Source organism: Leucopleurus acutus (assembly GCF_964270905.1).
Source record: "Leucopleurus acutus genome assembly, chromosome: 3".
Taxonomy (NCBI): Eukaryota; Metazoa; Chordata; class Mammalia; order Artiodactyla; family Delphinidae; genus Leucopleurus; species Leucopleurus acutus.
In genome coordinates, this window is record NC_139145.1 from 172,061,859 (window position 1) to 172,085,379 (window position 23,521).

Below are 23,521 nucleotides of genomic sequence, written 5' to 3' on the forward strand. Positions count from 1 at the left end.
TGGCTGAGACCCTAAATTCTAAACCCAGCCTTGCCAGCAGTGCACCTAGGATTATGACTTCACCTCCGTGAGCCTATTCCTTTATCAGCCAATGAGGATATTAATACGACTATTCTACACATAATATATGTGTATTATAATATATGTAAAATACATATATAATACATGTAATATACATATGATACACATATATTATATATAATAATCTTATTACTATCCTCATTGACTGATAAAGGAATAGGCTCAGGGAGATGAAGTCATATATATATGATGTGAAAAATCGTTTCTTCACTCACAAGACCCCCTTGCAGAGAGGACGTTCTAAGCACACATACTCACACGTACACACAAGGGCCTTCCAAACTCACTTATTTCAGGACAAGTTAGGTCCAAGAATCCTCTTTTCTTAGCCCCATCATTCATTCCCCTGCTGTTTCTTCTTTTACGAATATACATATTTTTCCATCAGTAAGCATTTTAGTGGTGAGAAATGGATTATAGCTGGAGGTTAACTCTAGTTCAAGAAAAATTGCACATTTTCTTCTACTTCTTCAGAGCATCTTTTGCAGGTTATCAGACAACTGGCCATGCTTTTCCCAGAGAGCAGGATTCTAACCACATGCCCACCTGCTCTCCTCTCCAGAACCACCCTGGGCTGGTCCTTCCCTGCTGAGGAACACTTCTCCTTATATCACTCTTATTCAGAGGCCATGAAAAGAGCACCACATAAATTTAGGATGGAAGAAGCTAAACGGTGACAACGAGAGGTAAGAACACATTTTATAAGGAGTGACTGCGACTTCATCTCCTGCCAAGGGAGTAGAGAGTTCCACAGCTTCTAATTTCTTTTAGTTAATATTTTTTTAATTGAAGTATAGTTGATTTACAATATTATATTAGTTTTAGGTGTACAATATAGCAATTCAATATTTTTATAGACTATACTCCATTTAAAGTTATTGATAAAGAAGATGTGGTACATATATACGATGGAATTAGCTACTTCTTTCCTGTCCTTTCTGATCTGAATAAAAGCCAAGCACCGTGTTTATGTCCAGATTTGAGTTCAGTTAAAAATAAAACTAGTTATTATACAATTTAGAGCAGGCTCATACACTAAAATAAAACAGTGAATGTACTGAATGCCACTGAATTCCACGCTTGAAAGTAATATGGTGAATGTTATGTTATGTGAATTTTACCCAAATAAAAGCTACGTAAATAACATGAAATAAACCCAAAGCAGTAGCCCTCAGCTGAACCCCTCAGCCGCCCCAGGCTCCTCACTCTTTGGGAGAGGAACCCCCCAACGTTAGAGGGGGTGTCGGAAACTTCCCACAAGCTCCCGCCTAATTCTCTCAGGGACCCTCCACTCTTGCCTGAACAAGAATTTTCCCTTTAAGCTGACTCTGGTCTACGGAATATTCTCTGATTTCTGAAAACTAATTTCTACATCTTTTTTTTTCAAGTCATTCCCTCTGCCTGGACCCACGCCAGAGGAGGAAGGCCCTAGGGCCAGCCTCACCCCAGGATGGAGGGACTGAAACCCTAAGTCACCCTGTGGGGAGGGCAGGATCTGCATTGGGCAGACTGGCAGCGTGAGTGTGCCCAGGGCTCAGGCCAGGCGGCCTTTGGTGGGTCAAGGAGACCCAGACTCACCTCTGACTCTGGGGCCAAAACCAGAAGTTCAGGGATAAGAGGAATGAAGAACTGACCCTCTGAGTGACTATAGCAGGAAAGTTTAAAGCTTGAATGAGAAACTGAGAAAAATTAGAGGTGCACACTTAGGTCAATTCAAGCTGAAAGAGACCCCAGAGAATCAACAATCCCAAACCCCTTGTCTTCCTCATTGAGCAATGGAGGCCTTGTTCCTGGTGTCAGAGAGAGATGTTAAGCAGAATGTGATTAAAATCCCAGTCTCAACTCTGTAATGGAGCCCGCTTGTCCCCCACCCACGCTACCTTGGGAAACAGAGAACTCCTCAGGCAGAATTTAATGAGAATATAGAAAAGACCTGCAAGAAAATGTGACCATTTAGAGGTACTATTCAGTAGTGCTCTCCCCAAACATAACGTGTTGGATAAAACAGTATTGTTTGCAGTGGGCAAAACCCTGCCTCAAAAAGAGGGAAATAGTTTTATGAGGCAAAAGAGTTGCAAAGCCTTAGTTTTCTCCAAGAACAAAGCAGCTATTGATTCTGTGAACCCATTTTTGCAAATGAAACTTTTCAATAAGCTAGAGAACGTTAATTTATTATAAATTATTATTATAATTATAAATAAACATAAAAGTACATAAATAATAATTATTGTACATTTAATATTATAAGTCCCAGAAAGGACTGAAAACTGGGAAAAATAAAGCCAAAAACAACGTTTCTGTGTCTAGATTCCAGGAACTAGAGCTTCAAGCACTTCATGCAGTTCTATTTGTAAACATCTTTAAATAAATCACTTGCCTTGTACGCAGAGTGAATGTAAATTATACATTCTTTTCAGGTAAAACCTAACTAGTCTCAATATTACGTTTACATAAAGGGAGTTATAATACAGTGGTCATTTTCACAGAAGTAGAGGACAAACATATGGACGCCAAGGGGGGAAAGCAGTGGGGGTGGTGGTGGTGGGATGAATTGGGAGATTGGGATTGACATATATACACTAATATGTATAAAATGGATAACTAATAAGAACCTGCTGTATAGAAAATAAATAAAATAAAATTCAAAGATTAAGAAAATAAAGTGGGAGGCTTCTGGGAAGATGGCGGAAGAGTAAGACGCGGAGATCAACTTCCTCCCCACAGATACACCAGAAATACATCTACACGTGGAACAACTCCTATAGAATACTTACAGAATGCTGGCAGAAGACCTCAGACCTCCCAAAAGGCAAAAAACCCCCCACGTACCTGGGTAGGGCAAAAGAAAAAAGAAAAAACAGAGACAAAAGGATAGGAATGGGACCTGCACCAGTGGGAGGGAGCTGTGAAGGAGGAAAGGTTTCCACACACTAGGAAGCCCCTTCGCGGGCGGAGATTGTGGGTGGCGGAGGGGGGAAGCTTCGGAGCCCCGGAGGAGAGCACAGCAACAGAGGGGCGGAGGGCAAAGCGGAGAGATTCCCACACAGAGGGTCGGTGCCAACCGGCACCGACCGGCCCGAGAGGCTTGTGTGCTCACCCGCTGGGGCGGGCGGGGCTGGGAGCTGAGGCTCGGGCTTCAGTCGGAGCGCAGGGAGGGGACTGGGGTTGGCGGCGTGAACACAGCCTGCAGGGGTTTAGTGCACCACGGCTAGCCGGGAGGGAGTCCGGGGAAAAGTCTGGACCTGCAGAAGAGGCAAGAGACTTTTTCTTCCCTCTTTGTTTCCTGGTGCGCGAGGAGAGGGGATTAAGAGCGCTGCTTAAAGGAGCTCCAGAGACAGGCGCTAGCCGCGGCTAACAGCGTGGACCCCAGAGATGGGCATGAGACGCTAAGGCTGCTGCTGCCACCACCAAGAAGCCTGTGTGCAAGCACAGGTCACTCTCCACACCTCCCATCCCGGAGCCTGTGCAGCCCGCCACTGCCAGGGTCCCGGGATCCAGGGACAACTCCCCCGGGAGAACGCAGGGCGTGCCTCAGGCTGGTGCAACGTCACGGTGGCCTCTGCTGCTGCAGGCTCGTCCCGCACTCCGTGCCCCTACCTCCCCCCGGCCTGAGTGAGCCAGAGCCCCCGACTCAGCTGCTTCTTTAACCCCGTCCTGTCTGAGCGAAGAACAGACGCCCTCCGGCAACCTTCACGCAGAGGCGGGGCCAAATCCAATGCTGAGCCCCTGGGAGCTGTGAGAACAAAGAAGAGAAAGGGAAATCTCTCCCAGCAGCCTCAGAAGCAGCGGATTAAAGCTCCACAACCAACCTGATGTATCTGCATCTGTGGAATACATGAATAGACAACGAATCATCCCAAACTGAGGAGGTGGACTTTGAAAACAAGATTTATGATTTTTTTTCCCTTTTCCTCTTTTTGTGAATGTGTGTGTGTATGCTTCTGTGTGACACTTTGTCTGTATAGCTTTGCTTCCACCATTTGTCCTAGCGGTCAATCCTTCCTTTTTTTTTTTTTTAAGATTTTTTTCTTAATTTTTTTTTATTTTAATAAGTTTAATATATTTTATCTTACTTTATTTTATTTTACTTTATCTTCTTTCTTTCTTTTTTCCTTCCTTCCCTCCTTCCTTCCTTCCTCCCTCCCTCCCTCCCTTCTTTCTTTTTTCTTTCTTTTTTCTTTCTTTCTTTCTTTCTTTCTTTCTTTTCTTTCTTTCTTTTTCTTTCTTCTTCTACTAATTCTTTCTTTCTACTTTTTCTCCCTTTTATTCTGAGCCATGTGGATGAAAGGCTCTTGGTGCTGCAGCCAGGAGTCAGTGCTGTGCCTCTGAGGTGGGAGAGCCAAATTCAGGACACTGGTCCACAAGACACCTCCCAGCTCCACATAATATCAAATGGCGAAAATCTCCCAGAGATCTCCATCTCAACACCAGCACCCAGCTTCACTCAACGACCAGCAAGCTACAGTGCTGGGCATCCTATGCCAAACAACTAGCAAGACAGGAACACAAACACACCCATTAGTAGAGAGGCTGCCTAAAATCATAATAAGTCCACAGACACCCCAAAACACACCACCAGACGTGGACCTGCCCACCAGAAAGACAAGATCCTGCCTCATCCACTAGAACACAGGCACTAGTCCCCTCCACCAGGAAGCTTACACAACCCACTGAACCAACCTTAGCCACTGGGGACAGACACCAAACAACAGGAAATACGAACCTGCAGCCTGCAGAAAGGAGACCCCAAACACAATAAGATAAGCAAAATGAGAAGACAGAAAAACACACAGCAGATGAAGGAGCAAGATAAAAACCATCAGACCTAACAAATGAAGAGGAAATAGGCAGTCTACCTGAAAAATAATTCAGAATAATGATAGTAAAGATGATCCAAAATCTTGGAAATAGAATGGACAAAATGCAAGAAACATTTAACAAGGACCTAGAAGAATTAAAGATGAAACAAACAAAGATGAACACAATAAATGAAATTAAAAATACTCTAGATGGGATCAATAGCAGAATAACTGAGGCAGAAGAATGGATAAGTGACCTGGAAGATAAAATAGTGGAAATAACTACTGCAGAGCAGAATAAAGAAAAAAAAGAATGAAAAGAACTGAGAACAGTCTCAGAGACCTCTGGGACAATATTAAACACACCAACATTTGAATTATAGGGGTTCCAGAAGAAGAAGAGAAAAAGAAAGGGACTGAGAAAATATTTGAAGAGATTATATTTGAAAACTTCCCTAATATGGGAAAGGAAATAGTTAATTAAGTCCAGGAAGCACAGAGAGTCCCATACAGGAAAAATCCAAGGAGAAATACACCAAGACACATATTAATCAAACTGTCAAAAATTAAATACGAAGGAAATATATTAAAAGCAGCAAGGGAAAAACAACAAATAACACACAAGGGAATCCCCATAAAGTTAACAGCTGATCTTTCAGCAGAAACTCTGCAAGCCAGAAGGGACTGGCAGGACATATTTAAAGTGATGAAGGAGAAAAACTTGCAACCAAGATTACTCTACCCAGCAAGGATCTCTTTCAGATTTGATGGAGAAATTAAAACCTTTACAGACAAGCAAAAGCTGAGAGAGTTCAGCATCACCAAACCAGCTTTACAATAAATGCTAAAGGAACTTCTCTAGGCAAGAAACACAAGAGAAGGAAAAGACCTACAATAACGAACACAAAACAATTAAGAAAATGGGAATAGGCACATACATATCAATAATTACCTTAAATGTAAATGGACTAAATGCTCCCATCAAAAGACACAGATTGGCTGAATGGATACACAAACAAGACCGGTATATTTGCTCCCTAAAAGAGACCCACTTCAGACCTAGAGACACATACAGACTGAAAGTAAGGGGATGGAAAAAGATATTCCATGCAAATGGAAACCAAAAGAAAGCTGGAGTAGCAATTTTCATATCAGACAAAATAGACTTTAAAATAAAGACTATTCGAAGAGACAAAGAAGGACACTACATAATGATGAAGGGATCGATCCAAGAAGAAGATATAACAATTATAAATATTTATGCACCCAACATAGGAGTACCTCAATACATAAGGCAAATACTAACAGCCATAAAAGGGGAAATAGACAGTAAAACATTCATAGTAGGGGACTTTAACACCCCATTTTCACCAATGGACGGATCATCCAAAATGAAAATAAATAAGGAAACACAATCTTTAAATGATACATTAAACAAGATGGACTTAATTGATATTTATAGGACATTGCATCCAAAAACAACAGAATACACATTTTTCTCAAGTGCTCATGGAACATTCTCCAGGAGAGATCATATCTTGGGTCACAAGTCAAGCCTTGGTAAATTTAAGAAAATTGAAATTGTTTCAAGTATCTTTTATGACCACAGCACTATGAGACTAGATATCAATTACAGGAAAAGATCTGTAAAAAATACAAACACATGGAGGATAAACAATACACTACTTAATAACAAAGTGATCACTGAAGAAACCAAAGAGGAAATCAAAAAATATGTAGAAAAAAATGACAATGGAGACATGACGACCCAAAATCTATGGGATGCAGCAAAAGCAATTCTAAGAGGGAAGTTTATAGCAATACAATCCTACCTTAAGAAACAGGAAACATCTCAAATAAACAACCTAACCTTGCACCTAAAGCAATTAGAGAAAGAAGAACAAAAATATCCCAAAGTTAGCAAAAGGAAAGAAATCATAAATATGAGATCAGATATAAGTGAAAAAAGAAATGAAAGAAATGATAGCAAAGATCAGTAAAACTAAAAGCTTGTTCTTTGAGAAGATAAACAACATTGATAACCAATTAGCCAGACTCATCAAGAAAAAAAGGGAGAAGACTCAAATCAATAGAATTAGAAATGAAAAAGGAGAAGTGACAACTGATACTGCAGAAATACAAAGGTTCATGAGAGATTACTGCAAGCAACTCTATGCCAATAAAATGGACAACCTGGAAGAAATGGACAAATTCTTAGAAATGCACAACTGCCACGACTGAATCAGGAAGAAATAGAAAATATGAACAGACAAATCACAAGCACTGAAATTGAAACTGTGATTAAAAATCTTCCAAGAAACAAAAGCCCAGGACCAGATGGATTCACAGGCGAATTCTAGCAGACATTTAGAGAAGAGCTAACACCTATCCTTCTCAAACTCTTCCAAAATATAGCAGAGGGAGGAACACTCCCAAACTCATTCTATGAGGCCACCATCGCCTTGATACCAAAACCAGACAAGGATGTCACAAAGAAAGAAAACTACAGGCCAATATCACTGATGAACATAGATTCAAAAATCCTCAGCAAAATACTAGCAAACAGAATCCAACAGCACATTAAAAGGATCATGCACCATGATCAAGTGGGGTTTATTCCAGGAATGCAAGGATTCTTCAATCATGCAAAACAATCAATGTGATAAACCATATTAACATATTGAAGGAGAAAAAACATATGATCATCTCAATAGATGCAGAGAAAGCTTTCGACAAAATTCAACACCCATTTATGATAAAAACCCTGCAGAAAGTAGGCATAGAGGGCACTTTCCTCAACATAATAAAGGCCATATATGACAAACCCACAGCCAACATCACCCTCAATGTTGAAAAACAGAAAGCATTTCCACTAAGATCAGGAACAAGACAAGGTTGCCTACTCTCACCACTCTTACTCAACAGAGTTTTGGAAGTTTTAACCACAGCAATCAGAGAAGAAAAGGAAATAAAAGGAATCCAAATCAGAAAAGAAGTAAAGCTGTTACTGTTTGCAGATGACATGATACTATACGTAGAGAATCCTAAAGATGCTACCAGAAAACTACTAGAGCTAATCAATGAATTTGGTAAAGTAGCAGGATACAAAATTAATGCACAGAAATCTCTGGCATTCCTATACAAAAATGATAAAAAATCTGAAAGTGAAATCAAGAAAACACTCCCATTTACCATTGCAACAAAAACAATAAAATATCTAGGAATAAACCTACCTAAGGAGACAGAAGACGTATATGCAGAAAATTATAAGACACTGATGAAAGAAATTAAAGATGATACAAATAGATGGAGAGATATACCATGTTCTTGGATTGGAAGAATCAACATTGTGAAAATGACTCTACTACCCAAAGTAATCTACAGATTCAATGCAATCCCTATCAAACTACCACTGGTATTTTTCACAGAACTAGAACAAAAAATTTCACAATTTGTATGGAAACAAAAAAGACCCCAAATAGCGAAAGCAATTTTGAGAACGAAAAACGGAGCTGGAGGAATCAGGCTCCCTGACTTCAGACTATACTGCAAAGCTATAGTAATCAAGACAGTATGGTACTGGCACAAAAACAGAAAGATAGATCAATGGAACAGGATAGAAAGCCCAGAGATAAACCCATGCACATATGGTCACCTTATCTTTGATAAAGGAGGCAGGAATGTACAGTGGAGAAAGGACAGCCTCTTCAATAAGTGGTGCTGGGAAAACTGGACAGGTACATGTAAAAGTATGAGATTAGATCACTCCCTAACACCACACACAAAAATAAGCTCAAAATGGATTAAGGACCTAAATGTAAGGCCAGAAACTATCAAACTCTTAGAGGAAAACGTAGGCAGAACACTCTATGTGATAAATCACAGCAAGATCCTTTTTGACCCACCTCCTAGAGAAATGGAAATAACAAAATAAATAAACAAATGGGACCTAATGAAACTTCAAAGCTTTTGCACAGCAAAGGAAACCATAAACAAGACCAAAAGACAACCCTCAGAATGGGAGAAAATATTTTCAAATGAAGCAACTGACAAAGGATTAATCTCCAAAATTTAGAAGCTGCTCATGCAGCTTAATAACAAAACAAACAAACAACCCAATCCAAAAATGGGCAGAAGACCTAAATAGACATTTATCCAAAGAAGATATACAGACTGGCAACAAAGACATGAAAGAATGCTCAATTTCATTAATCATTAGAGAAGTGCAAATCCAAACTACAATGAGATATCTTCTCACACCAGTCAGAATGGCCATCATCAAAAAATCTAGAAACAATAAATGCTGGAGAGGCTGTGGAGAAAAGGGAACCCTCTTGCACTGTTGGTTGGAATGTAAATTGATACAGCCACTGTGAAGAACAGTATTGAGGTTCCTAAAAAAAAATACAAATAGAACTACCACATGATCCAGCAATCCCACTACTGGGCATATACCCTGAGAAAACCATAATTCAAAAAGGGTCATGTACCAAAATGTTCATTGCAGCTCTATTTACAATAGACAGGACATGGAAGAAACCTAAGTGCCCATCATGAGGTGAATGGATAAAGAAGATGTGGCACATATATACAATGCAATATTACTCAGCCATAAAAAGAAACGAAACTGAGCTATTTGTAATGAGGTGGATAGACCTAGAGTCTGCCATACAGGGTGAAGTAAGTCAGAAAGAGAAAGACAAATACCGTATGCTAACACATATATATGGAATTTAAGAAAAAAAAATGTCATGTAGAACCTAGGGGTAAGACAGGAATAAAGACACAGACCTACTAGAGAATGGATTTGAGGATATGGGGAGTGGGAAGGGTAAGCTGTGACAAAGCGAGAGAGAGGCATGGACATATATACACTACCAAACGTAAGGTAGATAGCTAGTGGGAAGCAGCTGCATAGCACAGGGAGATCAGCTCGGTGCTTTGTGACCACCCGGAGGGGTGGGATAGGGAGGGTGGGAGGGAGGGAAACGCAAGAGAGAAGAGATATGGCAACATATGTATATGTATAACTGATTCACTTTGTTTTAAAGCAGAAACTGACACACCATTGTAAAGCAATTATACTCCAATAAAGATGTAATAAATAAATAAATAAAGTGGTCATTTTAATCTTTTTTTTTAATTTAAGGCGATTTAAAGATTTTTTTTCTTTTACTACTGAAAGCAACCATCATCTGAGACTGTTACATAAAACAATGGTTTCAGAACAGAACCAACCCCAAAACACCAAAACGAAGGCAGTTCCCCATTCAGTTGGGATGTGTTATGCATCATTTTTTATACGACGTCAGGGACAAAGTCAGTGGCTTCACATATGTGGAGCTCCTTTGATGAATCTCTCTTTGAGTTCAAATTCATAAATGAATCCCCTCTTGATGGTGGCCCTTTCATTGCAGGAGCCCTGGAATCTGAGTCTGTCCATGACAGGTGTGATGAGAGCAGGACCGGACAGGTGTTAAGACCCTGCCCTCCCTGCTAACACCCTTCATCACCTGCTTTCACGTCTCGGCCTTGGGATATCTGCCCACGTTTGCCACCATTTTCCAGGTGAACATCCCTGACATAGACATTTATCCTACCTCTTCCAGACAGATGAAGAGAAATTAAGATTTATGGGACTGCACCTTTTGTATCCAGCCAGCTCTGTTTGCCAAACCTGTCTGGTGTCTCTGGAGATGATTTTATCTCCTGCATAGATGGAAAGAGCTTTGTGTATTCAAAGTTCACAGAGGATAGCACCTTCTAACAAACACCTCATATTTCTTTGGGTTAGATTAGAAAAAAAAGCCTTTCACTTCTTGTCTTGTTATTGCATTAACTTTCTGCATTTCACTTTCAGAATCTGCTCAAATACTTATCCTTTATTTAGGCAAAACTGCAGGAACTATTCATTTAATGAAGTAGTGCTTTAAACTTCTAAATCTAGACATTATGCTTTCTAGAGACCTCATACGGAGATGTTGGGCAAGGGGTGGTGGTTGGCTGACAATTCTTCATTCCATTGGTAATTTTCCATCAAATACAACAGCTGTCCTGAGCCTGACTCTTAAAAGCCCATAGCATCACACACGGGAAGACTCACCAGACCTCTCTTCTCTTCATGTTCTGCAGAATGAGATGCAGCCCCGGAGAAGGCATGCTTTCAGCAAGGCATGCTCATGAATACAGGATTCATTCAGCAAGAATACATGAAATTTAGAGATTTACAGTTCTTAGTGAAATTATATCAGCCAACTATAAAATACCAAATTGCAGCAAAACCGGCCGGATCGTGTCTGCTGCCTGCAATTAAACAGGTGCACTTAAAACACTCCCACACCCTGAGCCCCACCCTCTGCCTTCCATCCGTAACCATCTGTCTCCTCCAAGGTGGTTCACAGCCCATGCATACCCTGCACACCTCAGCCTCCTACTGCTGATCTGAGTTTGTGGCTGCTCCCTTTACGAAGCCAGGTCCCTCTGTCCCCCAGTCGATGTGCCTTGGGGAGGGAGAACAGGGCCATCCCTAAAGTGGGGCCCTTCCCAGCCCTTCCTTTGCCCTCCCTTCCTCTTGCTTTGCTTTCTCTGTCCACTTCTTTTTGCCACAGATATCCACAAATAGGTCCCTCTCCCAGGCCCAGAGTGTGTCCTTGGAGGCCTGAACCTCTGCCTCCTTCCACACCATCCAAAGCATGCTTGTCCCACATCCCTTTGCTTTAGGACATTGCTCTTTCCCAAAGAATCCACTAAAGGAATCCACTGTAAGGTTGTAACTTAGAGGATGATAGGGGCAGATCCAGGTTTTGGGGGGTCTCAAGCTTTACAACTGCAGGGGCCCTCTGTAGGAAGAAATAATACAAAATTAGGTATGACAGTGGCATTCATTTAGAATGAGTAAAGAAAGCCAAGCAAAAGACTGGGGATCCTTGGTGGTTCAGATCACTTTCTTCCAAGATCTGGTGGAGGGATTTATCAGAAAGGTTTCCTTGGTACAGGTCCCTGATGGCAGGCTGCTCCCTTCCCTGCCCAGAGTAGCCTAGGGTTACAATTCAGACTCAGAGCAAAGCTTTACCAGCCTCACTGGAAATCTTTCTCTGGCAGCAAACAGTGACGCCTGCTGGGTTGACCAGAAGTACCTGATTTTGGATTGTGGCTCCATCTTCTATTTGATCACTGAGTGGCTTGGACAAGGTTTTTCCACTTTGGTCTCTCTGCATCTGTAAACTGGAGAGAGTACCACATACTCCTAAGTTTGTGCTGAGACCATGGATGCAATTACTTGGTCACACTTGGCCCTAAACACTTAATAAATGGTTGACTGTTAGGAACATGTTTGACTATACAAACATTTAGACAGATGTCTCCTGGCACAAAACTGTGGCATTTCCAAAGTTTTTCTATGGAGTCTCCTCAAAAGCCAATCTTACTTAAAAATGATAAAAAGAAAGCAACGATGGAAACAACAACAAGAAGACCTTTCAAGTCAAAATCTACTAATGGTTCTTGAAAATAATTTCAGCAGTAAAAAAGCCACAGCATACCAGAAAACCCTCCTTTGTATGAAAACTGTGGGTGTGTCTCTGACATTTTACAGGAGTGAGGTGTCGGGAGATGGTGCTGCGGGCCGGATGATGTGCACCCGTCCTGGGTTTGCTGAAGTGGGAGCCCTCTTGTCAGAACCTCGTAGTCTACTCTCTTCCCAGCCTCTCTGCTTTCTTCAGTGATTTCTGTTACTTAGAACAAAAGATTGAAATCCATTCCAGGAGAAACATGTGGTGTATGAGGGCATGAGTGGTGATGTTTGCATATGGGTTTATTTCAGGTTTTGGTTCTGAAGTGTTAGAGTGGATTGCTGGTTAACCCCAGGCCTTGGCAAGCTCTCAGCCAGGCAGGGCATAAGGGCCTGACGAAAGCCAGTAGAGACACACTTTGGGAGTGTTTGCTGCCTTATCAAATCCAGAACCCGGGGTACTGGATCCATATACCAAACCAAAGAGGTAGGAGAAGCCTAGAAGAGAAAGGAGCGGGCCAGCTCTAATCAGCTGTCCAGAGTGGGCTCACAGCCTGGACAGTCTGTCAGTTACAGTTTACAACCTGATCTTTGTTCTCCTCTGTCAAGACCAGAATAGTTTCTCCCAGTGAATTCTGTGTGTAGGAAATGTATGGAAGTGTACTTCCATAGACTGAATGCTTATGTCCCCTCAAAATTCACATACTGAAGTCCTAAACCCGAATGTGATGGTATTAGAGCCTTTGGGAGGTGATTAGGTCATGAGGGTGGAGCCTTCATGATGGCATTAGTGCTCTTGTAAAAGAGACCCCAGTGGAGATTCCTTAAAAAACTAAAAATAGACCTACCATATGATCCAGCAATCCCACTCCTGGGCAGATATCCAGAAAAGACAAAAAATCTAATTAAAAAAAATACATGCACCCCAGTGTTCATAGCAGCACTATTCACAATAGCCAAGACATGGAAGCAACCTAAGTGCCCATCAAGAGATGGATGGATAAAGAAGTTGGAATATACACAATGGAATATTACTTAGTCATAAAAAATAAAATAATGCCATTTTCAGCAACATGGATGTACCTAGGATTATCCTAGAGTGAAGTAAGTCAGACAGAGAAAGACAAATATCATATGATATCACTTATATGTGGAATCTAAAAAAGTGGTACAAATGAACTTATTTACAAAACAGAAATAGACTCACAGACATAGAAAACAAACCTATGGTTACCAAAGGGGAAAGGGGGGGGAGGAATACATTAGGAATTTGGGATTAACAGATACATACTACTAGATGTAAAATAGATAAATAACAAGGACCTACTGTACAGCACAGGGAACTATAGTCAATATCTTGTAATGACCTATAATGGAATAATAATAATAATACATATATATTAATATATATAATAAAGAATAATAATATATATACATAACTGAGTCACTTTTCTGTATACCTGAAACATTGTAGATCAATTATACTTCAAAAAATAAATAAATAAAATAAACTTCCAAAAAAGGACACCAGAGAGCTCTGTCACCCCTTCTGCCCTTTGAGGACACAATGAGAAGATAGTCATCTATGAACCAGGAAAGGGGCTCTCACCAGGCACCAAATCTGCTGGCACCTGACCTTGGACTTTCAGCCTCTAGAGGAATGTGTTTCTTTTGTTTATAAGCCTACAGTATTCTGTTAGATCAACCTCAATGGAACAAGACATATAAGTAACATGTTTGTCTTGTTTGTCTTCTGGAAATATAGGTACTCACAGAATAAACACATTTGGGACTTCCTTGGTGGCTCAGTTGTTAAGAATCCGTGTACCCAAAGAGGGGGCCTGGGTTCAATCCCTGGTCAGGGTACTAGATCCCACATGCATGCTGCAACTAAGAGTTCACATGTCACAACTAAGGAGCCCACTTGCTGCAACTAAGACCTGGTGCAGCCAAATAAATTAAAAAAAAAAAAGAATAAACACATTTGTACAAGGAAAGACAGGAGAGTATATTTGGCAAAGTCATGAGACAAAGTTTTCTCCCACCTACTATTTTAATTCCTCTCTCTAGTACGACAGGAACCTGCTTGTCACTATTATAAGGACATCAGTCCAGGTTGCATCTGATCATGCAAAGTGATTTCACTGCTACAGCTGACCTGAAGAGCCAAACTAAAGTTTGTAAAAAGGCAGCCCAAAACATCAAAATCTGAAATATCCATTTCATAGCATTTCCTTCCTATATTTCCTCCATGGAACATCGGAGGATGTGGACATTTCATCTTGTTATGACTTGAAAGAAATTACTGCATTAGTCAGGGTAATCAAAATGTTTTGTACTGACTAGACATCTTGATTCGTTTTCCAAGCCGTCTATCTGTCTTTGCACTGACCTGCTGCATCCCAGGACCTGCATCCCAGCTGCACAGGGCTGCTCCAACTGCTAATTCTGTGGGTTCTGTTCACTAGTCTATTTCTTTCATGACCTGCAGCAAGATAAGAAGTCTCTTAGTGCCTCCTTGGTGATGCGGTGCTTTATGTTTGTGTATTTGGGCTGGTTTATTTTGCTTTTAGGTGTGGGACTATTTCCTGTCCAAAAGTGAACCTCTGTGCCATTATCGGAGGCTGTTTACATTCTAAAGAATTTCACTGAGTAGAGTTCACTCCAGGTTTCTAAAAACACCATCCTCTTTGTCCAATAATATTTATGGCCTCATCTTGAGGAAGAAAATAAAATTATAAGTTTTCTTTGGTTGACATCCCCAGGAGATGACAAAGTTAACAAAAATTGCATCTTCCTGAAGGTAAATGTCTCAGATCTGTGGGCTTGATGGACATGATGGATGATTATGTTTTGTATTCTATAAAGAACTAAATATTAGATATTATGATCAAAAGTTGTTTCTAAGAGAACACACACACAAACATATACAAGTATATTCATAACTATGGTTCCTACTTATTTGTTGAAGAATTGGGTTTTTATTTTTTTAATGCACATCTAATTCAGAGACCTTACAAATAATTGACAATGCCTAAGTAAGGAATGGCATATTTTCCAGAATTTAGTAACACTGAACTTTAATTCATTATTACAGGAATGATTGTGGAATTTGGTGAAATGATTTTCATAGAAAAATAAAATATAATTTGAGGCCTCAAATTTCTGATAATTGAGTAATTTAAACCCCTGTGATCTTCACTCCCAAATATTTTGGCCATACTAAACAAAATAAAGTTGATTTGCCAGCAATATCAAGTTTTAAGGATACAATCATCCATCCACCCATTCACTCATCCATCCATCATTCATGCATGTATTTATTTTCAAAAGGTCATGAGTTGGGTTCTCCTTCTGTTGTGGGAAATAATGCAGAGAATTATGTAGCATGACACATATCGCCTTTATCTCGACTTCATTCCTCCTCTCAGGTCAGCATTCATTCATTTTCAAGAGTTAGAGAGAATATAGCATTAGACGAATGGTGGGAACGTTGGAGAGTATTTGAAGCCAAGACTGTGCCTGTGATCAGAGCCTTTAGAACTGCTATGGAAATAGAAGTACAATGGACTGCATGCTTGTACCTCTCAATTCCCATGTTGAAGCCCTCCTCCCAGTGGGATGGCATTTGGAAGTGGGGCCTTTGAGAGGTCATTAGCATTAGATGCCGTCATGAGGGTGGGACCCCCATGATGTGGTTGGTGCCCTTCAAAGAAGAGGAAGAGGGCACCTGGCTCCTCCTGTGATGTGTGAAGATGCAGCAAGAAGTTGGTCCTCTGTAAACCAGGAAGAGAGCTCTGCCCAGAATCCACCTTGCTGGACTCTGATCTCGGACTTCCAGCCTCCAGAGAAATTCCCGTTTGCTGTTTAAACAGCTGGGCTATGGTGATTTGTTGTAGCAGCCCAGGGACTGAGGCCGGAGTAGCCCAGCAGCTTCTCACAACAGTGCTTCTTGACAGTTTGACTCTTGCAGTTGGAGCACAATCTGGAAAGAAGGTGGGTGTCTGCCCCGAATCACTGGTGGTTTCTTAGTCCCTCTGGGGTGTGGAGGACCACTCTGCAATCACTGGGGCCTGCAGTGGGTCAGCAGGATCAACCTGTGCCACTGTCGTGGCCAGACTGACCATGGAGGAACCAGTTCTTCCTGATGATGGTGGCATTTGAGACAGTTACACAGACCTAGACACAGCTGGTGATGGTTGCAGTCAGGACAGAGATCAGCCATAGAACAAACGGACTGATTGACCAAATCAGTGCTGCGAACATTACAAACAAACTTTAGCAATCAGATGAAACAATTCACTCTTTTAAGAGAAAAGAACAAATCAGTCTGTGGGCTAAGTCCAATGTTAAATGCACACTTTAATCCAACAGAGCATAATATTAGTGGTTTATGACAGATTATGATTCCTTTCAATGAATCAAAGATCTAAAATTACAGGGCTCACATAGTTCTGGGCTTCACTGGGCAAGAATTTCTCTTGAGTAATCTAAGTTGAAACATAATTTTTAAAGAGCCGAGTCCATGATTTTCTTAAATAAGGAAATATCAGGAACATGCACAATTACACAACCTTTTTAAAATCAGTGGGGTTTTGCCATCCTATGATTGATGAGACACGTTTGGGACACTGATTTATCACCCCATGGAGGGCAACTGTGCTAGACTGTGTTTATTTACTGAAAACTTAAAAGAAGTGTAAGACCATTGGGATGGTCATGATTTTACAAAGGATAAGATCAAATGGGAGTGGGGCTTTAGCATGCCGTCCAAAACCAATGTTTAGAATAAGATAAAGGAAGCCCAAAAATGCAACAAAATACAAGCCCCTTGGCTTTTTCATTAAGATGTTTATCCCGGGTGGGACCACATTAAGATGTTTATCCCGGGTGGGATCCCGTTTCCTGTCTTTTGAAGCAAAGCCTGGCACTAGGGGAGGGCCATCCCTTTTGTTCTGAAGCAGTCAATCCCTTTTCCTCCTAGAAGGTGTTGGTTGGCCTGTAGGGGCCTGTGTCTCCTGACTACCTGTCCTTTCACTCACCTGGCCAGGGTGCTATGTGATGGAGTAAGGGGTTCCCAGGCCAGTCCTGGGGGCTGGGGTAGGACAGGTTAAGTATGCCATGAAACTTTGGGTTGGCCAGAGTTTGGGTTGGCCAACCATTGTTGGCCCCATAGCGAGTTGTCCATGAGATCTGCTTTCCCAGACCTGCAGGAGCCTTGGGGCACATAGGGTAGGTCTTCTGCCCAAAAGCCCAAGAAACTGCCTTAGGCTGGCCCACTAGTCTCCTCTCCAAGGGGGTCCTGGGCTGGGGGCCAGTGAGACACCATCTGGGTCAAACGCTGCCTTTTACGGCTTGGGCGATCCTGGGCAAACACTCGCCCCCTCTCTGCCTTGGTTTCCCTGTCTGTTACAGACAGAGATGATGGATAACCCCACCCCCCTTGCTCACAGGATTGTTTTGAAGATTAAATAAAGACGTTCACTTAAACCCTCTGTCCGGGGCTGTGTAGCTGTAACATGTAATATGAAAAATAAAGGTTTTTCAACAAACGGTGCTGGAAACTTTGGACCTCCATATGCCAAAAAGTGGTCCTCACATCTTATACAAAAATATCTCAGAGTGGATCATAGACCCAAAAAGAATACCTAGTTCGATAAAACTTCCATGAGGAAATATAAGAGAAAATATCTGTGACCTTGGATTAGACAAAGACCTCTCACATACAACACCAAAATCACAATCCATAAAATAAAAAAATTAAATAATCGGATTTCATCAAAATGGCAAGAGCCTGCTCTGGGAAAGATGCCAAGAGAATGAAAAGACAGGCCACAGACAGGAAATATTTGCAAAACCCACACCTGATAAAGGGCTCCTATACCAAATAATCAAAACTCAATAATCAGAAAACAAACAATACAGTAAAAATATGCAAAAGACATGAACATAAAATAAGCAGGTGTCAATTAAGTACATAGAAAAGAGCTCAACATCATCAGACACCAGGGAAGAGCCAAGTAAAACCATAGTGATAGACCAATACATTCCTACAGGAATGGTTCTGACCAGACACTCTCAGGCCACGAGGCCCTCTAGCTGAGGACACCACAGGATGCACACAGCAGGGCAGGGAGCTCCTAGGTGGAGAGGAGCCCTGGATCCTGGGCGACCACCTTTGGAAGAAAGGCCCTTGGGGCCCCCGTGGAAGAGAGAGTATCCCTGGCAGAGGCTGTGAGCTCTAACATGACCAAACACTTTCATCAGAAAGGCAGCAGCCAGAGAAGTTGATGGTTCACTAGCCAACTAAAGTTGTCCATGACTCTCTCTCGCCCTGTCACAGCTCACCCTTCCCCCTCCCCATATCCTCAAGTCCGTTCTCCAGTAGCACTCTTTTTTTTTTAATTGAAGTATAGTTGATTTACAGCATTGTGTGAACTTCTGCTGTACAGCAAAGTGATTCAGTTATGTATGTGTGTGTGTGTGTGTATATATATATATATATATATATATATATATATACACACACACACATATTCTTTCTTACCCCTTCACTCTTCCATTGTGAGATTCTGTACATCCAATACCAATTCTGCAAGTTTATTTTTGAATGGAGTAGGAATCTTAACAACCACAAAGTTGCAATCACAAAATACTTCTAAAAAGGCTGGAAGGAAATATACAAAAATGTTTCATAGTGATTATTTCCAGCTGGTGGGATCAGTGATCTTCCTCCTTCCTTCCTTTCTCTTTTAATTTTCTCCAGTACTTTCTAACCCCCCTACAGTGACTGTGAGAGAATTTCATAATCAGGGAGAAAGTGAAGTGGGCTACAGTTTTTGGCAGACTGTCTTCGTGTGGCGAACCAGAGGGAGAGGCATGGCCACACCAGGCTGGTGCTGCTGGGCAGATAAGCCTCCCAGTGGGATTGCGGCTGTTAACGGTGGTTCAGCATTGCTCGCAACAAATGAGAATTTTACATTAAAGGTTCTCCAAGGAGTAATTTTCCTAAATGGTAACCAATGAAAAGGTCTTCAAGGAAAGATGATGTTAGCTCTTGTTTTTCTGTTGAGTGAACTGTGAATTCTGTATCCATGCATAATCACATTTGCATCTCACTAACACAGTTAAGATGTTTTGCTAACAATTATTTTTTAAGGAGACTTTGTTTTGTATTTATTGTAGTAGGTGTGTGTGGGAGAGAGAGAGCAAGAGAGAGAGTGTATCGGAAAGGAAGAGACACCTAAGTGAAATGCTTATGAAGCTGCGTGTTTTGCATTCCAAGCTGGTGGCACCTTTCTGTGAAAAGGCCTGAGCAAGGGCAGCCCTGGAAACAAATTCCCACAAGGGGGCTGGGGGCCGATCTCATCTTACTGCTCACAGGACACGTCACTGCACTCCCGAGCCTGCATCTTACCTGTAGAAGAGGGAGGGGCGTCCTGTCCTTGCTATGTCATCTGGTTTCTCTGAGGATCAAATAAGCCGAAGTGGGTAAAGTAATTCTTTAAGTGTTTTGAAATCCATGTGCGCTGGCAATGGCAAATGCATGGCTGAATGAATTGGAACTCATGAAATGCTTCTCCCTACGCTTGATGCTAAAGTGTGGATTTTTAATGTACTTTGAGCGACCTCCTGGTGCATCTGTGGTCTTCCAATTCAACAACTCTCCAGAATGCACTGTTGGTTTTTGGACATTTTATCAGTTTATCAAAGAGGACGTTTGCTGTGCCTGGGGAGAGCAAGTCAACCCTGGCTCTCCCTCCATGCAAGTGTCTTGATTTCCTTAGAATCCAGCGGGCAGGTGTTTTCCAAATAAATGAAATGGAACTAGTACCAACACGTCTAATGTTTCTATGACTGTATCTCCCTAATGCCCAAACCACTGGATATCAGAGGAAACTCGTTTTCTTGGCATTCATTGGACCAACAGAGTTTAAACCTAAGAACTTTAGATGTGCAGGTACAGCCAGCAAGGAAGTTTCACATCAAATCAGCAAGTAACAAAAGGCCGGGTCTGCACGGCTGGTCCCAGCTTGTCTTCAACTTGCACTGTTTTATCTACACATGCACCAATACACACATCCAAACATGTATACACATAGCTACACACATGTACCCATACACAAGTTCAGCACAGAGCTCTCTGCATGCCACGTGTGGCCTGTCCACTCTGCCTTTTCAATATGAGAAATGGTCCTTGTCCCCCACCCCAAGCTGTGTGGGAACTGCTTCGGCACCAGAGTAAGTGCACTGTGGTGCAGATCTCCTGGTTCAACTCTCCTCCATACATGACGATCAAAGCCTGATCTGCCTTCTATCATGTAACACGATCAGTGTAGCCATGACAGTGGTTGGTGCTAGACTCTTTACAGTCCAATCAGTCACTGACTTCACCAGCGCCTCCTTGCTTTCCTGAAACTGGAGGAGAAACTGTATCACGTGCCTCAATGACCACTGACTAAGGAGCTGGGGCCACTTTAAATAGCCAGTTTCCAATTCTGTTGAAACTGACCCACATACATCTATGGTTAGTTTCTCTGTGGTCAGGGAATATCACACTGTCATGTTCCCTCACTGTCAGACATATGGTCCCTGGTCCTTTTTCTCAACTGCTGGTCTGTGGATAAGTTGGCAGGTGTGATTAGAAGCTGCCATGTTGGTGTCGCCCTGACAGCTGGCAGTGGCCACTATGGTATGCTGTGTAATGAACATCCTTTTATAGTTAAAAGTAGTTCATAAGAGGATGTGAAATCCCATATGATTTGAAGGGGAAGGGTTAAATCCGTTAGCAAAATCTGTGTATTTCAACAATTAAGCCACAACAGTAGCCTAGCATGACATCGTTGGGATTGTGTTGAGTGTTCTTATTATTCTGCTTCTATTTATGATATGTGGGACTTTTTTCCCCATTTCAAGCAATTCTCTGACATCAGCTGAGTGTCCTACAATTCAACTCTTTTCTGATACTGTCTACTTGGAGGCAGCATTAAATCCCACATGTCAAGGGCTCAGTCCCACAGGATTTCCCCCTACACTTCAGATGCCAATCACAAGTCCAAGATGTCAACTGTGATTCTGACTGATGGTTATAGATTGGAGGTTCCAATGACTCCCTCCTTGGGTTCAATTTATTTGCTAGAGCAGCTCATGGAACTCAGAGAAACAGTTTGGTTAATCATTTACCAGATTATTATAAAAGGATATAACTCAGGAAGAGCCAGACAGAAGAGATGCATAGGGAAGGTATGGGGAAGGGCTTGGAGCTCCCATACTCTCTTCTGGCACCATTCTCCACAGTTTCCATGTGATCACCCACCTGGACACTCTCCGAACTTTGTCCTTTTGGGTTTTTATGGAGCCTTCATTATGTAGGCCAGACTGATTAAATCATTGACCATTGGTGATGGATTCAACCTCTAGCTCCTCTCCCTTCCCCAGAGGTCAGGAGGGTGGGGATGAAAGTTCCAACCCTCTAATCACTTGGTTGGGTCCCCTGACAACCAGCCCCCAGCCTTAGGTTACTTAGGGGCTTTCCAAAAGTCATCTCATTGACATACAAAAGGCACATTTATTACTCTCATCACTTAGACGATTCCAAGGGTTTTAGGAGCTCTGTGACAGGAGCAGGATGAAGTCCAAAAATATACTCCTTATTATAAATCAAAATATCACGTTCTATTTAAAATAAGATTAAGTATTTAAAGCTTTAGTCTTAGAACAAAAAAAAGAGAGAAGAGAATCTGAGGAAGTTTTGAAAAGATGAAATGATGTAAATTTCTTAGACCCATCATTAAGGGAAAACATTAGTTTCAGTGATTATTATTGGGATTAATATCAGATTGAGGTTCACATTTAGGGTGAATGAAGAGACGAGTCTAGGGATGTGAAAATCCCTTCATGAGCATGGATGTAAGATAAGTGAAATAAAGTTTTAAAAGCTGAGGAAACTTCATAAGAGGTTATGAGAGTCACTAAGGTATGATGACTGAGAAAAAATGAACAACCTAAAAGTTGAGAATTATGTTTTATTTGGCAGACATAAGCCCGGGAAACAGTCTCTCAGATAGGTCTAACGGGCTGTTCTGAAGAGGTAAGGGGGGAGCCAGGATTTATAGGAGTTTTTGCAAAAACAACCCAAAAAACCAACACATAAAACAGGTAGTTGAACATCAAAAGATGACTGCTAATTAAAGAAAATAACCAGACATCTCAAATTAATTAATTCAGTGCTTTGCTATGTATGGGAAGATGCAAGAGTCTGGGGTCATTAGAATCATTCCTTTGATAACGCCCCTCAGCTATCTGGGGCCAGTATCCTGTTTTTCTCCATCCTGAATCCCCTCAGGGCGCACAGTTGGGGGCGGCTACAGTGGCTGATGGCTGGATGGTCCCCGCATCCTTTGTTTACTGATATGGCAGGTGGCATTCTTTGACCACAAGTGTTAAGGTAATACTTTGGATATGATCAACTGCTGGCAGGGGTCCAAAGGAGATTTAAAGTGTGTTCACATTTCACATCATGATTTCTTCCAAACTACAGCTTTGTGAAGGGGGAACTAAAGCCAAGTGTAGAACTCATGTTTTTGGTGCCTCTCCTGCCTTTAGCATTTCCTTCCTGCTCCTTCCATCAAGTGAACCCTGATTTCCTTTGGAGAACTCACCCTTTCTATGGCATGGCATCGTGCTAGGGTAGGTCTTGATGGACAAAGACCATCCCCCCCTCACCAGGTCACAATGTTGTGCAAGGATGAGCCTTCGGAGTGGTTAATTCAACATCTGCACTTGAAAGGGGCCATCGGAGGTTTCACCCTCCTTCTCCAGAACAGCACACGGGCCTCACTGCAGACACAGCAAGTAGCCCCTCGACCGACCGTGATCGTGGACCTTGCTCGATGGGCAGTCATGACCATAGGAAGAGAGGCAATCTGAGTCACGGATGAGAGAAAAGGAGAGGCTGATTCTATAGTGAAAGGCAACTAGTCAGTGACTCCATTCGGGGAGAATGGGGGGAAATGGGGAGCACCAAGGAATGATTTGCTAATGTGTAGCCAGAACCATGAAGTGAGCCAAAAATGAAATTGGGGTTTGACCGCATGGCTGCTTTTGGTGCTGTAACCATGCACCACACGTG